Consider the following 15,312-nt stretch of genomic DNA (forward strand, 5'->3'; position numbering starts at 1 on the left):
TCTTGGCAGGCTAGGATCTCACCTCCGTGCGGGTCCTACTCTTTATAAAACTTGTTCTCATGAACATTTTGTTCTTCACGAAACTTGTTTACGTGGACGTTCTTGTCTTCACAAGAGCATCTGTTGGCTCTAGTTCATGGTTTTCTTAGATACTTCACTCGAGGGTCATCCCTATTAGTTCTAGACGTCTGTAGATATTCTTTAGAGGACGTCCTAGTTGGCCTAACCCCTCCATGTGGAGGAGTCAGCTCCAAGTACTCTTGGTCGGCCTGGAGACCAAGCCCTTAAGGCCCTGGCCGGCCGGGACCTCAATGTCCAGAGCTTCTTGGCCCTTAGGGACCTTGTTTTGTGGAAGTTCTTGAACTTCATTCTTCTCAATATCAAGTTGTGGCTATAGACGACCATAAGTGTTGGTTTAAGAGTAAACTTTGTTCTTACCATAATACTTTTACTAATCAATACAATTAATGTAATTAGTCTTGGATTAAGACTTATACCTTAGACATTCTTCTATCTTTTTTATTCAAGGAGTGCCTTTCCGGTTGGGGGCCTCATCCGAGGACCCTTTAGACGGCCGAAGACCTTCATGGATGGCTACTCGGCCTCCCCTGGTCGACCAAGGGGTCCATTTATGACCCCTCTGGTCGGTCGGGGGAAACATTTTTTACTTTCTTGGACAACATGTCTCGGTCATGTTCGTAACGAGCACAAAATGCAAAATGCTACAAAAACACATCAAATACACAAACAACTTGAGTACAAAATACCAATTCTAGCCTTTATAAAGCGTTCTAAGTGGACATAAATACCATTTAACATCTATGGCTACCATAATGAACTTTCCGTGTCCCGATGCTACATGAAATGGTCCAAGTATATCCATTCCCCACATTGTAAAAGGGATGGGTGTGTTGATAGATATAAGCCTCTCTGGGGGATATCATACTATTGGAGCATGCATCTGGCACTTATCACATTTCCTCACATAAGCCTTTACATCGGCTAATATAGTTGGTCGGTAGAATCCCAATCGAGTTATCTTGTGAGCGAGGGTCCTGCCCCCCAAGTGTTGTCCACAAATCCCTTCATGGGCTTCTTTAAGCACATCTTATACTTCAAGAGGTCTCAATCACTTCAGGTATGGAATAAAAAAGGACCTTTTATAGAGAATGACTTCAATCAATGAATATCTCAATGCTCTCACCGACAGCTTGCGTGCATCCTGGGCATCATCGGGGAGCCATCCAGTCTCAAGGTGGGTTTTGATCGGATCTATCCAACAACTTGCCACACCAACCAATTCTATCAGATTTATGAAATATATACTAGGGGTCTTCATGACCTAGAAGTAGATACTTCTCGGATAATTCTCGATTTCGGATGAGGTGAACTGGGATAAGGCATCAGTCATAGTGTTCTCCTCTCTCGGAACATTTTCTACGTACCATTCATCAAACCGAGTCAGTATTCCTTTCACGACTCTCAGGTACTTGGCCATAATATCATATTTGGCCTCAAACTCTCCATTGACTTGAGTAACTACAAGTCTTGAGTCTCCATAGACCTTTAGGTTTTTAGCCCTCACGGCTCTAGCCAAGCCTAAACCGGCTACTAATGCTTCGTATTCTGCTTCGTTGTTCGTGGTTGGGAAGTTCAATTTAAAAGCATACTCAATCATGAACCCATCGGGGCTTTGTAAGACTAGGCCTATACCACTAGATTTTGTTTTGTACGCTCTATCAAATTGGGGAACTCAATACTCTTTCAGGGTCGTATCTTTATCTTTCTCTTTCTGTCCTTCTGGGGTTACTATCTCTTGCCCCCGACTTCTTGGTCGTTAATGGTGCATTCGACCATGCCTTGATGGCCGTTCGAGACTTGTACTTGATGTCAAATTTTCCTAACTCAATTTCCCACTTAATGACCCTTCCACTAGCCTTCGAACTTTAAAGGATGTTCCTCAAGGGTTGGTCCATCAGGACTTCGATCTTATGAGCCTGGAAGTATGGTCTTAACTTCCTCGAGGTTGTGATGAGGTTACACAGAATTTCTATTTTCTCCCAGATCTGTTTAGCTGTGTCACAGTTGACAATGTTATTGTACATGACATTGTCAAGTGACTCTATCAGAATTAATTGCAGACCACTATCAAGAGAGACTTTTTTTCTCAGTTTATGTGTTTTTTGAAGGATCTTTAGAACCATAGTAAGATGGGATGACCATGTCTCCATCTGTAGACTCTTCAATCCTTTCCATAGAAATAAAAGTTGCATTTTTCAAAATCTGGATGTATAAGGGATTGGACATCCTTAGAAATAACATCATCTTCTTCTTCTATAATGTGTAGTTAGTCTTATCAAAGGCTGGTATCTTTATACTACTTATCTTTTATATATTCATTCTTCCAAGATCTTTATCTGTTTACTTTCAGATTTTCCTTGATACCACTTGTTAGATATTGAATACAACACATGGGGGTGAATGTGTTTTGGATATTTTTAAGTCTTTTTACAACCATTTGGAAAGGTGAAGATAGTTGTATATTTTGTAGAGATATTGTATTTAACAAAATAAACAAATCATACATAATAAACATAATATTTTCAAAACTCACTTAACTTTGTATTAAAATTAAGTATGTCTTAAGACAATCCCGAATTCTTTGTAGGTAAAAAACTCACCTTCTTTCTTGAGAGAGTTACAAGAAAATCTAGATCTGTTTGTTACAACTGAAACAAAGGACCATCATTTACTTTATTGATTAGAAAACACAGTTTTACACAGCATGCAATAAGATGTATTAAACCTTACTTTAAATTATCTCTAAAGCTTTCCATTTCTGGCTTAGTGGATCTTTGCAAATCGTGTAGGTCTGTGACTTTCCTTTGTCAGTTAATATTTGTTGTGCAAGACATGCTTGTACTTTAACAAGACTACGACAATTTGTCAACCCTAAGTAAGTTGTATTGTTATCTTAATTTATATTTTGTACTTGTAACACTTAAAGTCTGTAAAAATATCAAAGGAGCAGACTGGAGTCTTTTTATATAAACAGTGTCAAGCCTAAGAATTCTATCTGGAAGAAGATCAAGAAGATCATGCCTCAAAAGAATTATGAAGAAGCTTGGAGTTGAATAAATCTGTTTTAGGAAAAATATTCTAAGTCAAGATCTCTACAAGTCACAGGTTCAGTGTTAGAGAGAATTCACTCGAGAACTCCAAATGACTTATTGAGAAGTCAGGAAAGGTACTATAGAACTCACAGAGATATCGACAAGCCAAATCGAAGACATGAAGATTGGAGATATCGACAAGTCATTTCTTCACTAGAGAACTTAGAGTTATCGACAAGTCAACATTCATTAGAGAACTCTGAGTAATCGATAAGTCAAATTCCACTAAAGAACTCAGAGATATCGATAAGCTAAAATTCACTAGAGAACTCTGAGTTATCGACAAGTCAAATTTGACCAGAGAACTCTGAGTTATCGATAAGTCAATAAGCCACTAGAGAACTCAAAGATATCGATAAGTCAAAGTGAAGATATGAAGACTAGAGATCTCTACAAGCCAAATTCTCTTATAGAGAACTCAGAGACCTCTACAAGTCAAATTTGCTATGGAGTATTAGAGATCCCGATAAGACAATATACTTATCGAGATGTCAAGTTCTCTATAGACCAAATGGAGATCTCGAGGTAAAATCTCAAAGTACAAAATTGCAGATCAGTTCAATATCCAAGATTTAAAATCAACAAATAATCCAAACAGCTGGATTGACAAGTCTACAAAGAGCAGCTTGAAGGATGTGCAAGATCAATGGTGAAGATTAACTGACAAAGGAAGATCAAAGTAAACACAGGATGCTAAGATATGCTAAGCTAGAAATAGAAGATATACTTTTCTATAAATGGAAATGACAAGTGACTGTTTTCTAAAGCTAATAGCATGTCTTATTGTACACTGTATAAACCTGCTGTTAACTGAATTATAAAGTTAACACTAGTCATGTGGCGCCCTCCTAACCCGGGTCAGAAATTTGGGGTCCACAACACATACATCATATATAAACATGTATAAGAAATATTATTTGCAATGATCCTACTTTACATAACCATGGATCGCAACAGGTTAAAGTATGAAAATAAGCTACAACCTTAACTTTTATTACAACGTACCAAATCCCAACTAATTTAACTTACAACTGATAATGAAATTATTCTTACAATCTTACTATCTCACTACCATATAAAGCTCCTGCTAGCTTGATCCAACTCAATCTAGAATCCTAGCTCGTACTTTGGACTGAGGAACCTCGTTATCAACCATATCCGTTTTAACTGTAAAATACATAAAAAGATTCGCAAGAGTGAGCTAACTAGCTCATCAAGTCATACTAATGATAACTGAGGTTAAACAATGTTCAAATGGGATGATTCAGAAGAATTAATTTTCTTGTTAAACAATCATTAGAATTGGATATTCATTTTTAAATTCTAAAACCAAGGTTAGGCTGCTGATCAGTCACGCACTAACCCCGAGCAAGGCACACGGCTCTTCTCTATAAACTGGATCCAAGGCACACATTATCCTAATTCGATCACGAATCTGGTCTGACCACGAATCTGGTCCATATAAAGAAAACTATCAAATTCTAAAGCAGTTCAGTATGATAAACAATATAACTCAATAAAATAAGATCAAAATCAACAGTGATAAGTATTTGTATAAAAACGTGATGCAATTCATGAGTATCACGAGGGTATATCAAGGTATGGATAAGAAATGGCCTTTATCCTGTAGGAGAATCAGGTATTAGATGAACAATGACTTTTCAAGGTTCAGTTCTTTGATGTTACAAAGAATGGTTGGGGGTTTAAAAGTTTCTGTATGTTCAAACAATTCTATTATAGTGTTTGGTGTTTGGTGGTTATATATTTGTGGAGTAGCATCATATTTGTGTGGTTTAGTATCTGGAAATCAACAAGGAATGGTTTACAAGGAATAAGGCTTACGACTCAAAGATCAGATGATATGATCCGGGTTCAAGGCTAAATAATTCAAAGTACTCGCAATATAAAATAGAGCTATTTTGAATATTAATAATATGTCACGAGAGAATGTAAAAATATTTGCAATATATATCTCGAGATAGGTTCAAAAGTACTTGCCTTATCACAAATGATTCCAACTTCACTTGTACTTGTCTAATGACTCTATTCAACAATCACTCGTCTACTTTTCCTATGCCTCGCTTCTATTCTCTGATCACTTGCTTTATTTTCTATGCATCGATTCCATTTTCTGATCACCTGCTTCCCTTTCTACGCCTTACTTACTCTGCTAGGAATCATAAGTATCTATCAATATTCATCTCACTTTATTCTAATCGTCACATGGACGTCATAAGGTTTCATCTACCCTTCGTTTCACCCAAATCCGATTTACGGATTGAAAACTATGACTAAAACAGTCAAACAACAACCACATAGGCATATAATACATCAATCAGATAGCACATAACACATAGCATACAAGATATTCGATCAAAATAATTTTTCTAAGAAGATTCGGGGTCAATATAATTTTCCAAGTATTTATTACGAATTTTTGAACATTTTTCAGAATTAAAACAGGCCGTGGAATCATTTTAAAACAATTAAACATGGTTCGATTGCTCGAATCTGGCTTTAAAATAATTTTCTAATAATTATCGAGCCTCGAAAATAATTTAAAATAATATTGTCTCGAAGCTATTTTTCAGGATTTTTAAATCAAAGAAAATAATTAAATCTAATTAAATAACCAATTAAAATTAATTAATAACTAATTAAATCTATTAATCAATTAATATTAAAATTAATTGATCAATTAAATAATTAATTATTAACTAACATTAATTTGTTAAATAATTCATATTTATTTTTGAGTAATAAAAAAGGAATTTTGGAATTAAAATAATGATTTTTGAAATAGAAAATGAATATTAGAAATAAAATAATGAATTTCTGAATTCTTTTTGAAAAAGAAAATCCAGAAACACTGGGTAAGATAGAATATTGGGTTGAGGAGGATCGAAACCGGGTCGTGAAGGCGGGTTAACCGGTCACAAAACCGGGTCGCGAAGATAATACCGGAAAATCGACAGAATCCGGCAACCCTGTTTTCCGGCAACACCGTTCCCGGCCTCAATCCTTCTGGTTTCAACTGATTTCTTGATTCCAATCCATTATAAATCATTACAACATCAATAATAAGGCCTTAACAGACCATAACACTCCTTCAACTCAAATTCCGGCTAGAACTCGATTGAAAATCGAGTTTTTCCGGCCAAGAACCGACCTCAACGATTCCTTTACCAAAATTAATGAATAACATACGAATCGATTTGTTTTTGAATAACCTACAAGTTAGTGCCTTCAGAATCAACCCAGAATTCGCAGAAATTAAACCCGCAATCCTCAATCAAGAAAATTTAAATGGTTAAAACCTTAATTGTTGAATTTCGAAATTAAAACCATCATTTACACATGTTACTGAGCTCCAAATCTGAAGTATTATATATGAAAACGAATGGCACAACATGCTGTACCTCATGGAATCATAAAATCACATAAATCATTTCAAAATCAAAAAGTCACAATTTATTCATAATTAAATTTGAATTTAATAAAAGAAATAGAAATTTACTTGATGTTTCTGCAGAGATATAGATGGTAGATTCGATTGTACTCGTCAAGAGTTTCGATTCGACTACTTGCACACCCAAATCGGAGTTTGATAACGCCTTCGAATCTTCGTTTGATTATGAAGAACACTATGAATATACTATATTTTCTCTGAAAATTATATATTTATCTGACTGCTGATGATTTTCTGTACGAAATAAAATACGGTAAGGGCTATTTATATTTACGGAATATTGGTACCCCGTTGGATCATACCGGATATAAAATATTACGCTTATTTGTAAAAACAGATCCAAAACGGTACCGGTTTTGGGATAATTATCCAAATCTGTACAATTTGTACTGCGGTCTTGGTCTCAGCACCTGGTTACACGTATTACGAGGTGATAATTATAATAGTTTAATAAAAAGATCTCATTTATAAAAAATACGAGTTTTATTAATTTACCGAAACGAATTTCTGTATCAAAAATATTACGCCGGGATCCGCACAGGACAAACCGTACGCCGGATCGAAAAAGTCAAAACATGGAAAATGCTCGGAATATTGTAATTAGGTTAGGAAGGAGTTCTCGGAAGAGTTTCGGGTTATAAAAATGTAAAAACGGATGAGGTCGGCTTGTTCCCGATTATATAAAATAATTTATAAATACTCGGAAAAAGAATTTATTAAATCCATAAATTTTCTATAAAATCATAAATCAACATAAAAATTAATAGAAAAATATGACAATTATCTATAGTTTATTTTGGACAAATAAAAATTGAAATACTCAAATTATATCATTTTTAAACATCCAAACACATATACCACTTAACAAATAATTCATAGAATAAATACTGAACATACAAAATATTTATTTATTAGCAAAAATAATTACACGATATATCCCAGATATTACATCCTTCCCCCTTAAAAGGATTCTGTCCTCAGAATCACTTAAGCGATAACTAAGGGCACTATTTCACATATATCACTTTCTGAACCTTAGGCTATCCTTTCCACCCTTGGGTTTCCACAATAGTCTTACTAACTTTATAACTTTTTTTTCTTAACACTTTCTCTTTCTTTTCTATAATCCCTATTGGATTCTCAACATAGGACAATTCTGCCTCAAGTTCTATCGGCTCTTATTCTATCGCATGTCTAGAATTTTATATTGTACTAGTCTAACCTTTCCATATAGAAACATTATGAATGTGCTACCCATGCAGGGTAACGCTAATTCATATGCTATTTTACCGACACATTTCAAAATTTCAAAAGGTCTAACATATCTCGGACTCAGCTTTCTTTTCTTTTCTGATCTTGGATGATCCCTTTTCACGATAACATTGTTAACAATATTAAATCTCCTTCTTTAAATTATGTACTCTTTCTCGCTTGATCTACACATTTCCTTAAACAATCCTGCATGACACTTAACCTTTTCTAAATAATCTCGACAGCTTTCTTCATCTGTTGTAGCAACTTTAGTCCAAGTATTTCACGTCCGCCAACTTCATCTCAATATACTGATGATCGACATTTGCGTTCATAAAGAGCTTCGTAGGGAGGCATTCCGTACTGGCATGATAGCAGTTATTGTAAGCAAATTCTACTAAGGGCAAATGCTCGTCTCAATTTCCTTTGAAATCAATGGCACAAACACGTAACATGTCTTCAATTGTTTGGATCATTTTCTCGCTCTTGGCCGTCAGTCCGTGGACGATAAGTTGTACTTAACTGCGTGCCTAATATTTTTGAAAACTTTCGTAAAATCTTGAATTGAACGTGGATCTTGATTTGATACAATAGACGCAGGGATCCCATGACAACTACTATTTCCTTCAAATACATGTGAACCAACTTATCCAGTGAATATCTTTCCTTAATAGGCAAGAAATGAGCTGATTTAGCCAACTTGTTTACCATAACTCAATTAGCATCGTGGTTTGCTTTCGTTCTTGGTAATCTGACGATAAAATCCAGAGTAATATACTCCTATTTCCATTTTGTCTTTCTAATGGTTGCAATAATCCACTAGGCCTCTGACACTTGCCTTACTTCTTTGTTATGCCTAACACTTTCTAATCCATTTTGAATTTTTTTTTTATAACTGGCTATCAATTTTCTTCTTTAAATTGCTGTATATTTTGGCATTTCTTGAACGGATTAAATACTTAGGATTGTGAATTCCCTTTAGGATGTCATTCCTTAATTCTGCCACTCGTAGCATCTAAGTTCTGAAAGAAAATCTGAGGTTACCGTGATCATCCTTTTAAGTTCATAAATTTCCTCTCATTAAACTGTTAAAATCCTGATCCATTATTTCCTCTTGACATCTCTTTATCTTCACTTAACAATTCTGACTGAAAGGTCATACTATCTATCATTGCTCCTTTAGATTATATATCTGACTTTCAACTCCAACATCTGAAATTCCATAGGTACTTTTTTTTCCGGTGCAGTCTCTATGTTTACTTTCTCCTTTTTGCTTATCGCTTGCCACTACATTTGCTTTTTCTCGTGAATATATACTTCAAATTCTTATGGTTTATATAGATCTCATACCTTTCTCCATACATATAATATTTTCCAATCTTTTAAAACGAATATTATTAATACTAGTTCCAAGTTATGAGTATGATACTTCTGCTCATAAGGTTTCGGTTGTCTAGATGCATATACAATAACTTTATTGTCCTGCATCAACACATATTCTATTTCCTTATGAGAAGTATCACTATAGACTACAAAATCTCCTTGATCCTCTCAAAGTGATAAAACAGGTGTTGTGACCATGTTCTCCTTTAACTCCACAAAAATTTCTTCACACTTCCCCATTTCATAGAAACTTCTCGCTTTTCCTAGTAAGCTTCGTCAAAGGTGTTGCAACCTTCAAGAAATCCTGGACAAATTTTCGATAATAACCGGCCAAACAGATTCGAAGGCTAACCAAATCCCAACTAATTTAACTTACAAACTAATTATGAAATTATTTTTACAATCTTACTATCTCACTACCATATAAAGCTCGTGCTAGCTCGATCCAACTCAATCTGGAATCCTAGATCGTACTTTGGACTGAGGAACCTCGTTATCAACCATATCCTTTTAAACTGTAAAATACATAAAAAGATTCGCAAGAGTGAGCTAACTAGCTCAGCAAGTCATACTAATGATAACCAAGGTTAAACAATATTCAAATGGGATGTTTCAAAAGAATCAATTTTCTTGTTAAACAATCATTAAAATTGGATATTCATTTTTAAATTCTAAAACCAAGGTTAGGCTGTTGATCAGTCACGCACTAACCCCGAGCAAGGCACACGACTCTGCTCTATACACTGGATCCAAGGCACACATTAGCCTAATTCGACCACGAATCTGGTCCATATAAAGAAAACTATCCAATTCTAAAGCAGTTCAGTATGATAAACAATATAACTCAATAAAACAAGATCAAAATCAATAGTGATAAGTATTTGTATAAAAGCGTGATGCAATTCATGAGTATCACGAGGATATATCAAGGTATGGATAAGAAATGGCCTTTAGCCTGTAGGAGAATCAGGTATTAGATGAACGATGACTTTTCAAGGTTCAGTTCTTTGATGTTACAAAGAATAGTTGGAGGTTTAAAAGTTTCTGTATGTTCAAACAATTCTGTTCCAGTGTTTGGTGTTTGGGGGTTATATATTTGTGGAGTAGCATCATATTTGTATGGTTTAGCATCTAGAAATCAACAAGGAATGGTTTACAAGGAATAATGCTTACGGCTCAAAGATCAGATGATGTGATTCGGGTTCAAGGCTAAATAATTCAAAGTACTCGCAATATAAAACAGAGCTATTTTGAATATTAATAATATGTCACGAGAGAATGTAAAAATATTTGCAATATATCTCGAGATAGGTTCAGAAGTACTTTCCTTATCACAAATGATTCCAACTTCACTTGTACTTGTCTAATGACTCTATTCAACAACCACTCGTCTACTTTTCCTATGCCTCGCTTCTATTATCTGAACACTTGCTTTATTTTCTACGCATCGATTCCATTTTCCGATCACCTGCTTCCCTTTCAACGCCTTGCTTACTCTGCTAGGCATCATAAGTATCTATCAATATTCATCTCACATTATTCTAATCATCACATGGATGTCATAAGGTTTCATCCACCCTTCGTTTCACCCAAATCCGATTTACGGATTGAAAACAATGACTAAAATAGTCAAACAACAACCACATAGGCATATAATACATCAATTAGATAGCACATAACACATAGCATACAAGATATTCGATCAAAATAATTTTTCAAAGAAGATTCGGGGTCAATATGATTTTCCAAGTATTTATTACGAATTTTTGAACATTTTCCGGAATTAAAACGGGCCGTGGAATCATTTTAAAACAATTAAACAGGGTTCGATTGCTCGAATCTGGCTTTAAAATAATTTTCTAATAATTATCGAGCCTTGAAAATAATTTAAAATAATATTTTATAGCTCGAAACTAATTTTCAGGATTTTTAAATCAAAGGAAATAATTACATCTAATTAAATAACCAATTAAAATTAATTAATAACTAATTTAATCAATTAATCAATTAATATTTAAATTAATTGATCAATTAAATAATTAATTATTAACTAACATTAATTAACTAAATAATTCAGATTTTTTTGAGTAATAAAAAAGGAATTTTGGAATTAAAATAATGATTTTTGAAATAGAAAATGAATTCAGGACATGGATTCCTTCAATAAATAATATCCACCATGTATATAATTCCATCAACCAAAATATAATGATATAATTCAAAAGAATTATTTCATATATAAATCAAAGCATGTAAATAATATACACGTGTCAATTACTATTTCCGGATTAAGAACTTAAGCATTAATAACATAGAATCTCAGTTCTCCTTCTTAATCAGTATTAAGGGAACAATTCTAAATTTGATCATGTTCAATATATACAAAGTATACTAGTATTATTTATTAGTCAATATAAACTAATCTAAATAATACTACAGCCATACCAGTGGATTGTCCAACACCACCTGTGCTGTGAACCTTATTATATTATATAACCGTATTTAACAATCTAATATTCTGTATCCCATTTGATACTAGATTATTCACAATATATAATATTAGACAACATGTAAACATTCAAATGATTCTCAAATAAACTGGCCAGAAATAAATGTACATACTTCAAATTAATATTTTCAGTATACACTAACAATCTCCCACTTATACTCAAAATATTCTATGTGTACATCAGTGTTTATTTAATCCACTATTACATAAAAATCTATGTGTCCATCCATCTGACTCCTATCGCTTCCACATGCTTGTCAAAAACCTTGGTTGGCAAGCTCTTTGTGAAAGGATCTGCTCAGTTGTCTTCTGATGATATGTGAGCCACAACTATATCCCCTCGCTTTACGATTCCTCGTATGAGATGATACTTACGTTCAATATGTTTAGCTGCTTTGTGGTCTCGCGGTTCCTTTGAATTTGCCACAGCACCAGTGTTATCACAATACACCGTCAAGCTCCTAGGCAAATTAGGTACCACATCTAAGTCCAAAAGGAAGTTCCTGAACCATACAGCCTCCTTGGCAGCCTCAGAGGCCGCCACGTACTCGGCCTCCATGGTGGAGTCTGCAATGCATTTCTGCTTTACACTCCTCCATATAACGGCTCCACCTCCCAAAGTAAAAACATATCCCGAGGTTGATTTCCTCTTATCCCTATCTGATTGGAAATCTGAATCAGTATATCCCAAAGTAAATAGATCCGAGGCCTTGTAAATTAACATATACTCCTTAGTCCTTCTCAGGTACTTGAGTATAGTTTTTGCTGCACTCCAATATTCCTGACCTGGTGTAACACCCCCAGATCCGGGGTCGGGGATCCGGGTCGTCACGAGTTCCATTTCCCTTAATAACACCCAATCTTAATAATTACTCAACTACTCTGTACTGTGACCCCACAATAAACACACACACCACATGTTATAGTCTCAGAGATGAACATCCAAAAATAACCACAAGTCATTTTATTCCACAATTATCTGCCAATACACCTTAAAAGGTTTTCTGAATAAATTTACATTTCTTTGCCATTATTACAATTCATAAATATAAATAAATCTGGTACATCAAAAGTTGAAAGCCTAGCCTATTGATAATTCCTACCTCAGCTACGGCGGCATCAATACTTCTAGAAAACTGCGGAACGTCTCCTAATCGCTCGCGAATCGGGAGCTTGGTTATGTTCATCTTTTCTATCTGTTGTTGTGTGATGAAAGAAGAAAGCAAGGGTGAGCAGCAAGCCCACCAAAATAATATGTATAATGATTAATAGTATATGAGCCTACTCATAATACTCATGAAAGTCTTGGTCAAAAGAAATGAACCAAGTTTGATATCTTAATGCGATGAAGTCGCAAAATATTCAGTATATATACATATATACTTTTCAAAATATTGGAAGTCCTCTTCCATGCATAATATACACAAAGTCCCAATGTATAACCGTATAAAAAAATATCGTTGCAAGGTGATCTCATATATCTAACCTTGTCTCAACGTTTTTCTGAAAATCTTTGTCATTCATAAGACAATTATTAATTAGATATAAGTTTAAAAGATGAGGTTACCAAATACCCCAATATACTTATATCTTTCCCAATACTACTTGAACTACCACCGTTCAAGTTATAATCAGTTTCAAAAGTTCATCACATAGATGAGATTACAAGACAAGATTTGAATAGATTCAATCTTTGAAATATTATTGAATGAAATAAAGTTACGAGATACTTTATTTAGTCCCGATATATATATATATCCACATATATATATCTCTTAAACATTTCCTGGAACCTCTGTTATGTAAAGTATGAACAGAGTTTGAAACATCCAATGAATTTTGGAAAGGAAAAGAATTTTGGCATAAACCAGATATCTTGCTGATCAGGCAAAGATACCAATAAGTAACCTTTTCTACTGTAGATGGATGAATTCCTCACCGGTCATCACCCTGGCCGCATTAGGACCTCGCGCTAGACCGTTACCCGGCCCCTCACGCGTTGATGGACTGCCACCCAGCCACTTACACATTCATAGACCGTACCCCGGCCTGTCGCTTATGCCGACTCAATTAGATGGGCTTACTTCCCGAACGTTGGGCAAGTAATCAATTCATTTACCAAAACTGCAACCTCGTTGCGAATATAAAATACACCACAGAGCCGGATTCCCCAGGTTTTGAGCGAGTATTTAAATCCCCTTAAAAAGGAAGATCTTAAATATAAAAATGAGTTTTGGGATCCGCTCTGACTTTAAAAATCATTTTAAAGACTCGAAAACACTTTAAAGAGTGTTTGGAGTAAAGCTGATTTAATGAAGTAAATCAGTCCCCAGAATATTTAGAAAATGACTGAATATTATTATTTAAATAATATTCCCATAAAGAATAATCTTTATAAAAATAATTGAAGTAGAAGTATTAAAACTTATACTTGAAACGAGTATTAAATAACCAAAGATATACTTATATGAAAGTATTATCTTTATTTGAATAATCGAAAATAAGTTTGATTATTGACACCTTATTCTTTAATAAAATAAAGAATATACCTCAGCAAATAATCGGAGTCATAGATCCTCAAATGAATATTCAAATAATATTCATTAAATAATATAAACTGAGTCATAAGCCCTCGAATGAATATTCAAATAATATTCAATAAATAATATAAAAGAGTCATAAGCCCTCGAATGAATATTCAAATAATATTCAGATAAATAAATAAAAGGAGTCATAAGCCCTCGAATGAATATTCAAATAATATTCAGATAAATAAATAAAAGGAGTCATAAGCCCGCGAATGAATATTCAAATAATATTCAGATAAATAAATAAAAGGAGTCATAAGCCCCCGAATGAATATTCAAATAATATTCAGATAAATAAATAAAAGGAGTCATAAGCCCTCGAATGAATATTCAAATAATATTCAGATAAATAAATAAAAGGAGTCATAAGCCCTCGAATGAATATTCAAATAATATTCAGATAAATAAATAAAAGGAGTCATAAGCCCTCGAATGAATATTCAAATAATATTCAGATAAATAAATAAAAGGAGTCATAAGTCCTCGAATGAATATTCAAATAATATTCAGATAAATAAATAAAAGGAGTCATAAGCCCTCGAATGAATATTCAAATAATATTCAGATAAATAAATAAAAGGAGTCATAAGTCCCCGAATGAATATTCAAAATAATATTCATTAATAAAGTAAAAGGAGTCATAAGTCCTCGAATGAATATTCAAAATAATATTCATTTAATATAAAGGAGTCATACGCCTTCGAATAATATTCAAAATAATATTCAATAATAAAATAAAGTTAAAGTTATCGAATAAACCTTATTCGATTAATAGTTTTAAAAACTATATCCATATATATATATATAAATAAATATATATATATATATATAATATACTCGGGAACATCGACTCCCGGTTTAGAAATATGTTCACCTTTTATCCCCTATACTAAGGGTATACGCAACTACTTGCTTATTTCTAGCATAGGTATTATGCAA

This window comes from Apium graveolens, chromosome 1 (assembly GCF_009905375.1).
Source record: "Apium graveolens cultivar Ventura chromosome 1, ASM990537v1, whole genome shotgun sequence".
Taxonomy (NCBI): domain Eukaryota; kingdom Viridiplantae; phylum Streptophyta; class Magnoliopsida; order Apiales; family Apiaceae; genus Apium; species Apium graveolens.